This window comes from Capra hircus, chromosome 10 (genome assembly GCF_001704415.2).
Source record: "Capra hircus breed San Clemente chromosome 10, ASM170441v1, whole genome shotgun sequence".
In the NCBI taxonomy this organism is placed as follows: Eukaryota; Metazoa; Chordata; class Mammalia; order Artiodactyla; family Bovidae; genus Capra; species Capra hircus.
Genome location: NC_030817.1, coordinates 20128974 through 20141998, shown reverse-complemented (window position 1 = coordinate 20141998; position 13025 = coordinate 20128974). Strand labels below are relative to the sequence as shown.

At 40.4% G+C, this 13025-nt stretch overlaps 1 protein-coding gene across 5 annotated transcripts in view; it reads left to right on the top strand.

Moving 5' to 3' along the window:
* SIPA1L1 (signal induced proliferation associated 1 like 1) overlaps positions 1-13025 on the top strand; it is a 383207-nt gene that overhangs the window by 77991 nt on the left and 292191 nt on the right. For all 5 annotated transcript variants that reach the window (XM_018054010.1, XM_005686032.3, XM_005686031.3 and 2 more), the window contains exon 2: positions 5907-5972. The gene's annotated coding sequence lies outside the window, so the exon portion shown is untranslated. The remainder of the gene's footprint in view (positions 1-5906; positions 5973-13025) is intronic.

Sequence of the window (13025 nt, the reverse complement as noted above, 5' to 3'; positions counted from 1 at the left end):
TAGTCATCAGGAAGTTATCAGACAAACCCAAAGGAAGGGACATGCTACAAAACTGGCCTGACATCCTCAAAATTGTGGAGGTCATGAAAGTCAAGGATAGTGTGAGGAATTCTCGATTGAAACAGAGTATCGAGCTTTGAAAAGTCAGTGCAGTGTGACATCCTGGATTGGATCCTTTTACTAAAATGGACACTATGGGGTGGCTGGAGAAAGTCAAGGCTGGTCTGTGGATTAGGTGACCGTACTGTGGATTTGGTGACTGTACTGTTAATTTCTGGGTCTTGATGGTTGTAGTTATTGCAGATTTGGAGGAGAATGTCCTTGTTTATAGAAATGACTCAGCAAACTCTGTAGGGGTGATAGACCCATGATGTTCACTGTTAACTCTCAAGTGGGCTTCCCTGATGGGTCAGACAGTAAAACGTCTGCCTGCAATGCAGGAGACCCGGGTTCGATCCCTGGGTCGGGATGATCCCCTGGAGAAGGAAATGGCAGCCAGCTCCATAACTCTTGCCTGGAAAATCCCACGAACGGAGGAGCCTGGTGGGCTACCGTCCATAGGGTCGCCAAGAGTTGGACATGACTGAGTGACTTCACTTTCTTTCTCAATTAGTTTAGGGAAATTAAGTTATTCTCATCTTGCAGCCTTTTAAAAAATTTTTTGGTAGGTTGACCTGAGATTATTAAAGAGAACAAAGAAGACTTCTCCTGTGAGCTTACTTTTTCAAAACTGTTGGCTTATCAAGCCAGTCACATGTAAGGCTGAAGAGATTTCCTTTCTTGTGCTGTCTTGTCTGGCAACTGCCCTTCCTGTGCGGCTTCCTGTTATATCTCGATTTGTCTTTTGGTATTCCGGTTTATATTCACCATCATCTCCTTACTATGTTCTTTTCCCGGTTCATTATTTATTTCTCTTCACCTGTGTTTTGCTTTTGTGACAAAAAGCAAAACACTCCTTTCCAGGGAAAGTATGATTTACAGAAACTTTGCACTTTACTGTGTTGTAATTCAATGATAATGCTGTATTTAATTTCAACTTATTTTCTGTGTACTGTTCTTTTCTCCTCAATTCTCTGGTGAGCTGTTTAAACTTTTTGCTTCTTCTTTTTTTACCATACTGCCTCTGCCTTAGTGCTGAGCATGTTCATGTTCAGACTTTTAACAAAATATATTGGGCTGGTTGATTGCTGTCTTAGAATTTAAGTATTCAGAAAGTTTAAGCAGGTTTAGGGGAAATTGACGAATTCAGTGCTCTACTGATCCACAATCTAGCCGTCTTGTGACTGTGTGTGGTAATGGTTAGACCCCAGAGGTTTAGGATAAAGGCCCTAGTCTACAAATTTGTGTGGTTCTAGATAGGAGTAGGATGCTGTGGGGGAGAGGGTTTATTGTCAGAGCAGCCTTTTAGCTCAGAGAACATTCCATATAAGTTATCTATTTGATAGAATCTGCCCTTCCTCCTTAGTACAAAGAATCACAGTGTAAGGCCTTGAATTGTGCACACACCGCACCCCCCACCCCAGCCCACCCCCTGCTTTCTTTGATGGAACTAAATCCGTCATAGGGCTTGTTTTCCTTAGATAGGTTGGAGGACAAGCTTTTCTTCAGCAGTTACACTAATTTTCATATTTCTCAGAATGATCGAGGAAAAAAGCTTTTAAAACCCAGAGTGGTAGTTACATTGCACTTAGAACACTCCCACACATACAGGCTTTTCTTCAGCATTTTTTTTTTTTTCTTGCTGCTTTTACAGTGTAGGTGGCCTTCTCTGGATTGCTTTGACAGGAAATTGAGCAACCTTTCGTTTTTGGAACAGAATATATTTTACTGCTGAGAGAGAAAGAAAAAAAAAGGAAATGTTTATGTTTTGAAATTTAATTATGAATTTTTGTTTAAAGGCCGATTTAAATCTAGAAAAATGAAAGGAGGGCTTAAATTTAAGATTGTGCACTAATATTTCTGAACCTTCCTATTCATTTTTGGATTTTCCTTTCTTCCTTCCCTGGAGAAAGAAAGGAAGACCCCCAAATTACTTTGCTTCATAAAGCTGGAGCCATGGATGGATGTTAAGAGGTTTATCACTGCTGTTCTGCTTTTGTCTGAAGCTCTCTTCCTTCCCCAGGGGTCTTCTTTTTGTAGGGGAGGTAGGATGGGCTCTACATTGAGTTAACAGGCATCTTGAATCTAGACTGTGTGTGAGCCCTGCCTTTGGGAAAGCATGTCATTCAGCAAACCTTCCTCATCATTTGGCTTGTTTTTGGATGCTCAGGGCTGGGTGGGAAGCTCCAGATTGGAACCCTGCCTTGGGCACACTTTCTACCTGGACCCCTGAACCCCCTGGTGCTTTGAGTTAGGAATGTGAGTCCACCCATCAGCTACCCAGGTGCTCGCTGCCTGGGGTGATTTGGGTGAGTTTGAGTGGTTCCTTGATAGCACTGGGGACTCAGGGGAAGAAATCAGACTGTAATTAGAATATAAGGAAATGTCGTCCAGTTGGAATGCAGCAATCCTGGTGGAATCTTTCTAAGTGTGTTTGGAAATCACCTCCTTTCACTTGAGTTTGAGGTTGGCATGTTTGTTCATGTAGCTAAGTAAGTTATAAGTGTCAGCTATGTTTTGTTTATGTAATTAGCTGGTTATAGCTTATTAATTAAGATTAAAAAAACAGAATACATATTTCAAATATTCCAGGCTTCCTTTCCCATTCTGTATGTGCAGTTTATAGGGCAGGCATGTGAAAACTGCAGGTTTTATTATCTGGGGTATCTGGTGCTCAGAATATTCTTTATAGGTTCTTTTTCCCACAGTCTTTGTCTGACGTTTATACCACTGGTTATGGTAGGGTAGGAAGGACCCGTTGCAGGGTTTTCTGGAACTCTGTTCTGCTGTATTATGTAAGACCATAGTGCCGGGACTTGGTAAGCCCTCATTGAGTGTTGTTTTGAATGCAGTTAACATAAGTTTTGAAGTCCCTTTATATTTGGCGGAATGAGTGATGGGAGTCCAAGGTGACAGGTTTGGAAGAGAAACTTACCACCTTGTCTTCAACAGGAATTGGAAATATCTGTGAGTGAAATTAAGTTTTGATTCTTCTTACTCTTCTAGTCTTCCACTTTATATGTTAAGGAACAGGGTTTGGAAATTAACCCAGTTTGAAATAGTGTTCACTTCCCCAAACATTAAAAAACGGATTTCTTGGAAGCTCTTTTGGACATGTGTAGTCTGACTTATTTTAATATTTTTAGAAATAGGTACATGTACTGGGACTTCCCTGGTGGCTCATACTGTAAAGAATCTGCCTGTAATGCAAGAGATGTGGGTTCGATCCCTGGGTTGGGAAGATCCTCTGGAGAAGGGAATGGCTACCTACCCTAGTATTCCTGCCTGGAGAATCCCATGGACAGAGGAGCCTGGTGGGCTACAATCCATGGGGTTGCAACAGACACCACTGAGTGATTAACACTTTTCACTTTTTTCACCGTGGGTTTTAATGTTGGGTATGTTAAAGTGCCACATTCAATGTGCCAGCAAATTTGGAAAACTCAGCAGTGGCCACAGGACTGGAAGAGGTCAGTTTTCATTCCAATCCCAAAGAAAGGCAATGCCCAAGAATGTTCAGACTACCACACAGCTGTACTCATCTCATACGCTTGTAAAGTAATGCTCCAAATTCTTCAAGCTAGGCTTTAACAGTATGTGAACCGAGAACTCCCAGATGTTCAAACTGAATTTAGAAAGGGCAGAAGAACCAGAGATCAAATTCCTAACATCCACTGGATCATAGAAAAAGCGAGAGAATTCCAGAAAAATATCAACTTCTGCTTCATTGACTACCCTAAAGCCTTTGACTGTGTGGATCACAACAAACTATGGAAAATTCTTCCAGAGATAAGAATACCAGACCACCATATCTGCCTCCTGACAAACCTGTATGAAGGTCACGAACCAACAGTTAGAACCGGACATGGAACAATAGACTGGTTCCAAATTGGAAAAGGAGAATGTCAAGGCTATATACTGTCACTCTGCTTATTTAGCTTCTATTGCAGAGTACATCATGCAAAATGCTGGGCTAGATGAATCACAAACTAGAATCAAGATTGCAGGGAGGAAATATCAATAACCTCAGATATGCAGATGACACCACCCTTATGGCAGAAAGTGGAGAGGAACTAAAAAGCCTCTTGATGAAAGTGAAAGAGGAGAGTGAAAAAGTTGGCTTAAAGCCCAACATTCAGAAAACGAAGATCATGGCATCTGGTCCCATCACATCATGGGAAATAGATGGGGAAACAATGGAAACAGTGGCAGACTTTATTTTCTTGGGCTCCAAAATCACTGCAGGTGGTGACTGCAGCCATGAAATCAAAAGACGCTTACTCCTTGGAAGAAAAGCTATGACCAACCTAGACAGCATATTAAAAAGCAGAGACATTACTTTGCTGACAAAGGTCCGTCTAGTCAGAGCTATGGTTTTCTAGTAGTCATGTATGGATGTGAGAGGTGGACCATAAAGAAGGCTAAGCACTGAAGTTTTGATGCTTTTGAACTGTGGTGTTGGAGAAGACTGTTGAGAATCCTTTGGACTACAAAGAGATCCATCCAGTCCATTCTGAAGGAAATCAACCCTGAATATTCATTGGAAGGACTGATGATGAAACTGAAACTCCAATATTTTGGCCACCTGATGGAAAGAGCTTAATCATTAGAAAAGATCCTGATGCTGGGAAAGAATGCAGGCATGTGCTACAGTCCATGGGGTCGCAAAGAGTCAGACACGACCGAGCAGCTGAACAACAATGTATGCCTGATGCCTGCAGCCAGAGGAAATGTCTTATGATTCTAGTAGAGTTTATATATAACTTATATGAAAGGACCAGTGAGAGGACTGTGGAATTTCTAAATCATCAGAGTATTTGGTTGCTTTGGAACAGATTTCTCTGTCTCATCACTGTTGACATTTTGGGCTGATAAGTGTACTGTCCTGAACCTTATAGATTGTTTAGCAGCAGACCCTGGCTTCTACCGATTAAATCTGGTAGTGTATATCCCCTTCCTCTGTTGTGAAACCAAAAATATTTTCAGATATTGCAGGGTGTGCCTCAGGGTATAGAACTGCCCCTTGTAGAGAACTGCTAGGCAAGTCTATCACCAGCTACATCAGAGTCACCTTATTGGGGGCACTTCTTAGTCATACAGTTTCCTGGGTTTCTCCCCAGACTCCCTGATCAGATTATGTGGGGTGAGGTCCTGGATTGGCAATCTATGTAGAGATTGAATAGTCAGGTTTAAGAATTTGTTATGCAAAATGACACAAAGGAACTTACTTACAATACAGAAAGAAAACAGAAAGAGACTCTCAGACATAGAAAATGAATTTATGGGTTGCTGGGTTGGGGCGCGGGGCATGGGATGGTTAGGGAGTTTGGGATGGTCATGTACAAACTGCTGTATTTAAAATGGATAACCAACAAGGACCTGTTGTATAGCACATGGAACTCTCTCTGCTCAATGTTAATGTGGCAGTGTGGACAGGAGGGGAGTTTGAGGGCGAATGAGTACATGTATATGTATGGCTGAGTCCCTTCACTGTTCACCTGAAGCCATCACAGCATTGTTAATGGATTATACCCCGATTTTGTGGTATATAAATGTAAATTTTATATTATACAGTACAAAAAGTTCAAGAAAAAGAATGTGTAAATTTAAGTGGCTATTGGTTGGCTTAAATTTAGATATATGTTGGCTACACGTAAAGAGATTACAAATTAAAGAGGGTTTTAGAGGGAAAGTATAACATTTCACAGTTACGACTTGATTGGTAGCTATGATTTCCCCCTTTATTACTATTTTCAAAATTTGAGAATAATCTGATCATACTGAAGTTCATAATTATTTTACTCTAGGTTTTGTGAGAATACCTCAAGTTGGAGTTGGAAGGAAGATTTACCACGACTTTGAAGTGGAATCAGGTGAGTTGGTAGATTAGTTACAAAGGATCACTGAACTCAGAGTTTATTGTTAGAAAACCTGCCACTTACAGCAAAATTTTGATTTGGTAAGTGTGGATTCTGTATCTTTCCCCATTGTTTTTTCCTCCTCTGTTGTTCTATAGCTGAGAGGCAGAAACGAGGAAGACAGGAGATTCTTGGGCAGTTTTTAGTCATTGATTTCTGAATTCAACATTTTCCTCATTATAGAGTAAATTATTTTTCTGGCAACTTAGTAATATTTTTGTTACATGACTATTTTCATTCCATCAGCATTTCAGAACATCTGTGTTTCCTAAAATTTGATGGGAGGTTGTACCCTAACCTGTGTCTAAATAAGAATCGTGTTAACCCTGATGCATTAGTTTATAATTTGAAACACCAAGCTCCTGAAACATTAAGAGATGGCTGGATGAGCTGTTGGATTGACATTCGCCATTGATTCAGAGTGATTGCCTTTGTTTACTGCTGGGTAGAGACCCAGTTCTGTCCTGGGTTTATCCCAAAGTTTAGTGGATATTTTTTGAACGCTTTATTTCAGTTGTCAAGGGACATTCTCATTGAACAAAATAACAGTTTAATTTGATAGAAAGAGACTTTTCTATAGGCTGAAATGCTGTAATATGCTAAGCTCCTATATTCAGATAAAACAAGTGATTTGGCATTAGGTAGGTTGCTTTGGTTTTGTTACTTTGTACTTAACCACCTTCTTAGCCAGATGCTGAAACAGTGAATTTGGAATTTTTTTATCCACTGCTTTGTCATAGCATATTGCCTAAGGAGCCAGCTTTTCTGGAGTACTGCTTTCTATGAAGGACTGTCGAGGTTATCTGAGCATCTCACCTCTGCAAACCTTTGTGCAGAGCTGAGGGCTTCTTTTCAGATGCCTGCTGGGTAATTGGAGCACTGATTTCAAAGTGGCTTGCTATTTCTGACCTTCTTCAAATTTCAGGAAGAGAAAGGGGAAAATGATTATCTCTGAAAATGTTTTTCAAGTACATTAGGACACTTTCCTGTTAGCATTGATTTGACCATTCCCAGAATCATTCTTTAAGAGGTGGGAATCCAAGAAAGATTTTTAGATCTCTGTGATTTTTAACTGTTTGAAGAGCTCGAGTTTTTTTTTTTTTTTTTTAATCAGTAACAAAACTGAATAACTACTTTTGAGAATGTAGCTCTTTGGAACCATCAAAAACTGCTGAATGGTGAAGCAAACAGCCTGCAGGGCTGCTCCACGTAGGGAGCTGTAGCTCATGTACTTTGCAAAGGACAAAAAAAATCAGAGCATGTTGTCGAGCGCCCTCTGGTCCTCGCCTCAATCTTGGAAGTTCTTTTTCAAGATTTACTTTCTTTTCCCTCCTCAGTACCTGTGTACTATTGAAATGTGCACCTTCAGTGCATCCCTGTATGTCTTAAAGTATTTTAAACACTCTTAAATAAGGATCAGTTCCTGGTTGGTACACTTGAATATGACAGTTAGTGAAAGTGTTAAGTTTGAGAGTTACTGTGAGGCCAAGCTTGTGTAGCTTTTATGGTGGAACAGCCACACCCTGTCTTTTGATTTCGGTTGAATTTTTAATGGTGGTCATATCTGATGATGCTGGTACAGGACATCTGTTAGGTGAGGTGGGAGAGTCTTCGCTTATGCATTCATACACGCTGGAGCTACTCAGACGGCAGCGGGGAAGAAGCCGTGATGGAACAGCTCTCCAGACCTGCTGGTGGCCTGACTGTGGCTTTCGAAATCCATACTCCTTTCTTAACTTCTGTTTAAGGAATATCCAAACCATTCCCTTCCTGCAAGATAAAAATCCAGAAAGGCAGAAAATACCCAAGAAAACCCAAACTCACAATACCTTGTACTGTACTTTATATGTGGTCCTGTGTGTATCTTGGAGAAGGAAAATGGCAACCCACTCCAGTATTTTTGCCTGGAGAGAACCCCATGGACAGAGGAGCCTGGCAGGCTGCAGTCGATGGGTCACAAGAGTCAGACACGACTTGGCGACTAAATCACCACCATGTATATCTTATTAAGTGCATCATTTTTATACTTTTTATTTATGCTTCGAGTAGTGTTGTTCTGGAATAGAACTGGGAAAGCATACTTTTTTCCTTTCCTTAAATTAAAGAAAAAAAAATGCTGTGTTTTTTCTAAATACCCAATGAGAAACAGTAATGTTAATCGAAAGTGATCTCTTTACGCTAAAAACATTTGAAACATTCGAATAATTTTCTCCAGTATATTTTTCTTTGGATTTTTCCATTCTTGTATGGACAGTTATTTACTCATAGCTGAGTGAGATAGTACTTACATTTTTTCCCTTTGTTGCAGTGTGGTTATTGGATGCTGGGCTTCTGCTTTTCATGAGAGAATCACTAAGGACGTTTTTCAAAAAAATAATTTGTTTATTTTTAACCTTGCTGGGTCTTCGCTGTTGCATGGGCTCTTCCCTCACAGTGAGCAGGGGCTGCTCTCTCGTTGCAGTGCGTGGACTTCTTGTTGCAGTGGCTTCTTTTGTTGTGGAGCAGAGGCTGTAGGGTGCCTGGGCTTCGGTAGTTGCAGCACGTGGGGCTCAGTTACAGGCTCAATAGACGTGGCACACAGGCCCAGTTGCTGCGTGGCATGTGGGATCCTCCCAGGTCAGAGATCAGACTTGTGTCTCCTGCGTTGGACAGGCGGGTTCTTTACCACTGAGCCTCCAGGGAAGCCCCTGAGAAAATTTTATAAAGTTCTCCACTTCTTTTTTTTTTTTTTTTCTTCAAAATAAAAAGAACACTGGTCACATTTACTTAGACTAATAGCTTGTGGATATCAAACACAAAAGTAAAGACATCCATTTTGTTGTTTTATGGGAAGTCCCAACCTTTTCGTAAGTGTAAAAAGGAAAGAAAAAAAAGTTAGTGATTCTCCTAGACTTTCCTCGGTGTTCTGTGGAGTGGTAGCAAGAAATGTAATAATCAGAATGCCTTACATTGGTCATCAGGATGATTAGACTGTTGATAGCAGATTCACAAATGAGTTAAAAAATGGAAGCTGGGAAAACATTTTCTCCCTGGCTGTCTGTCCTGTAGATTCCTGTCTCATCCACTGAGCACCCTGTTTTCTCATTATTTCTACAAATTATGTCTACCTTAAAACATGAGAGAACTGCTCTTCAGATCCAGTACAGTTTCCTCTTTAAACATAGCCCAGAGACAGACGGTAGATTAACTAATGACAGGAGTTTGAATATATTAATGCAAAGAAGAGCTCAAATATTTACCTGAGTAGATTTGTTAGATTCTGAGGCTCATCCTGAATTGGAGTTTCACAGTGGGATTGAGGGTACAAAAGGGAATCAATATTTTCAAATATATGCCAGCTTAAATTTTATTTTTTAAATCTTTATCTTTTTCTGAATTTTTACTTTGTATTGGAGTATGTACATGCATGCTTATCACTTCAGTCACGTCCAGATGTTGGTGACCTCATGGACTGTAGCCCACCAGGCTCATCTGTCCATGGGATTCTGCAGACAAGGATACTGGAATGGGTTTCCACGCCCTCAATCCCAATCTCCTAATTGATCCGTCCCCCATACCGCTCCCTTTTAGTAACCATAGGTTTGTTTTTTAAGTCTGTGAGTCTGCTTCTGTTTTGTAAACAAGTCATTTGTATCATTTTTTTAGATTTTTTTCAGAGAAATACTAGCTGAAATTTTATTAACTAAAAGTGCAAGTCGCTCAGTCATGTCCGACTCTTTGCGACCCCATGGACTATACAGCCTGTGGAATTCTCCAGGCCAGAATACTGGAGTGGGTAGCCTTTCCCTTCTGCAGGGGATCTTCCCAACCCAGGGGTTGAACCCAGGTCTCGAACCCAGGTCTCCTGCATTGTAGGTGGATTCTTTACCAGCTGAGCCACCGGGGAAGCGCATTAACTGAAAGCTAACTATAATGTAATACGAAGGTAATAAAAATTTAGAGTAGCATAGGAATGAGTGCAGAGTTTTCCTTTTATCTTTGGCCATGACTAATTTGACTTGAATTTTGTATGCCCAGGCATCACTTCAACATTATTTGATTATGCTAATTTGTTATTTAAAGGCTTCTTCTTTGTTCTTAAAAAAGAAAACATTTTAACAGCCTGTAGAACTGTTGTGTGACCCCTTCACATTTGCTAATCCTAGCATCACCTTTTTCTTTTCAGTCCAAAAAAGTTTTCGCTGAATTCTTGACCTTTATCTTTAGAACCTGAGAATACAGTGTCCACATCTAATGGAGCATTGCCTCTTCTGAATTCATTCTAGGGATGAATAGAACCCATGGGAATAGGAATTAAGTTATCTTTGGAGCTGTGTCTTATTTCTTAGTACCTGCTCATATTCTCAAGGCCCTGGATTTGTATGGATTCGATTCTTTACAATGATACCATGTTACCCACTTTGTTGACTGTCTAATAAATTAAAATTTGCTCATAAAGATTTGAGCTTCTTACATAAAGAATCAGAGAATAGAGAAGCAAGAACACGAACTGTGTGTGAGCGTGAGTGGAGGTCAGGGTAGGAAGTATGCAGAGCTCTGCTCCGTTCCTGCCTCCCCTTCCAGGCTTGAAAACTAGGGGTGAAAGTGTTCTTGAACACCTGGCTTCTGGGAGTGGATCACAGGATGGAATGGGAGGTAAAGCTTGGGGAGAGCTTGCACCTGCCATTTCTTCATGATACCCTGATGCTTCTCAAAGGGCTTTGGAAACTCTTAGGTGGTGGAGTCTTAATTTAAAACCTGGGCTTTGTTTTAATGTTTGTCAGGGAAGCCTGGTGTGCCGCAGTCCATGGGGTCGCAAAGAGTCTGACACGACTGAGGGACTGAACTGAAGAATCTTTTAGATATAAAAGGAAATCGTAAATGTCTTACCAGTGTTTGAGTGGCTTTTGTCAAAATCCCATAAAAGCCAAATTCATATCGTATCACAGGTGAAGTCTTATGTGTAGCGATATCCAGTAATGCTGTGCTTTGGGCATTTTGGTACTCCTCCTGGGAGGAGGGCTTTATTATGTCTTTTTGAAAATGGCTTTTAAGCATTGAAGGCTTGAAGAACTACCATGTTCTGTGCAGTTCACATCTGCGTAGAACATGCTAGAGTTTCTAGTGAGTCTATGAGAGGTTTGGGTGTACAGTCCTTCCAAATAACATCACCCTTTTCAGAGCAGGGGATGTTTCTCAAACTGTTGTTTGTCTCTGCACATGGCTAGCTCTGTGTTCTTCCCGTAATGGTTTCCTTAATGAAAATGGACCGATCAGTGCTCTGGAGGCATCTTCAGTAGGTAAATAATGAATGGTTGCTCAAAAACTAATAGACTTTGATTTTTTTTTTTCATGGAGTCATTTAAAAAAAAAATCTAACTCAATTCAGTGACTGACTGCTTTCTGCTACCGACTGATGTTTTTCTCCCCAGTCAATTGGAAAATTAATGGTTTGAGAAATGGACCAGGTAACATTTGATGGGTAGAGGGACCTCTGGGCGTGTTCTGACCTTAAAGCTTTCATGGTTACAAGCAGTAGGATATTTATTCTACTGCTATTGCCACTTTTTTTCTCTCTGAATTTATTAGTGGAAAAGTTAATTAAGTGTATACCTATTTAATGCCTAATATATAGAGAGAGCTTTTTGCTTCGTGTTGACCAGGAAAAAAACACACACACAAAAAGAAACGCTTTGTGTTTTTCTGGAGGGGGAGATAAGATATAATGAAAAATTGTCATACTAAATAATCAAATGTAATTAGGCCTTTAGTGGAAGTAAATGTAAAATGCATTTAGGTGTCAGCAGAGGGAGAATTAAAATCCACAGAGGTGGCATCATTAGAACTGGCATTGAGAGACCTGTCCATCTTTCCATCCATCCATCCGTCCATTTACCATCCGTCAATACATCTCCCCAAAGAGTAACATTTGTTTCTTCAAATAATCAAAGTAATTCATATTTACTGTGTAAAATCTGGATGTTTGTAAAAGGCCCAGATGTCAAAGTAAAAATCGCCCAGTTCCTACCAGCTCACTCATCTGCTTCCACCAGAGACAGCTATGCTGCTGCTGCTAAGTCGCTTCAGTCGTGTCCGACTCTGTGCGACCCCATAGACAGCAGCCCACTAGGCTCCCCTGCCCCTGGGATTCTCCAGGCAAGAACACTGGAGTGGGTTGCTATTTCCTTCTCCAATGCATGAAAGTGAAAAGTGAAAGTGATGTCACTCAGTCATGTCCAACTCCTAGCGACCCCATGGACTGCAGCCTACCAGGCTCCTCCATCCATGGGATTTTCCAGGCAAGAGTACTGGAGTGGGCTGCCATTGCCTTCTCCGAGAGACAGCGATATCTGCAAGCATTTTCACTTTTTATTTGTGAGCTTTTTCAAACATTCACAAAAACAGGACAGCACAGCAAGCTCCCGTATACCCGTCAATCTAGCTTCAACAAGTACAGGCATCTTACCTTTCTCATTCACTTATCTTCTTCCTGTTTTTATGGTTTAAAAACTTTTTGTGTGTGTATTTTAAAGCACAGACCGAATATTGTACCATTCAACCTACAAAAATATCACTAAGTTTTTTTTTAACAGAAAATGACTTTAAAGTGAGTCACAATATCATTTCCCTTAATGAAATGAATGATTATGATTTAATACCATTTACGTCTAGTCTGTCCTAGAGTCCATGTTCACCTTCCTCCTTTGTCTCAGAATTGTCATCTTACAGTTTGTTGGGATCAGGATCCCAGCCTGAGGAACGCATTGCACCTGTCACTTTAAAGACTTTCTTAATCTGTAACACTGTCCCTTGTTTCCTTCTTGTTCGTGTAATTTATTGTAGAAGAAACTGGGTCATTTGCTTTTTAGGATTGCTAGCATTTTAAGAATTTTCTTTCATTTTTGTCCTACGTGGCTGTATGTTTTAAAAGCAAAGCTGGGATCATGTTTTGCATGCTGTTTTTAACAGTAATATAAGGAGGATATTTTGTTAATTTTTACTCTGTGATTATTTTTTCTTTTCTGTTAA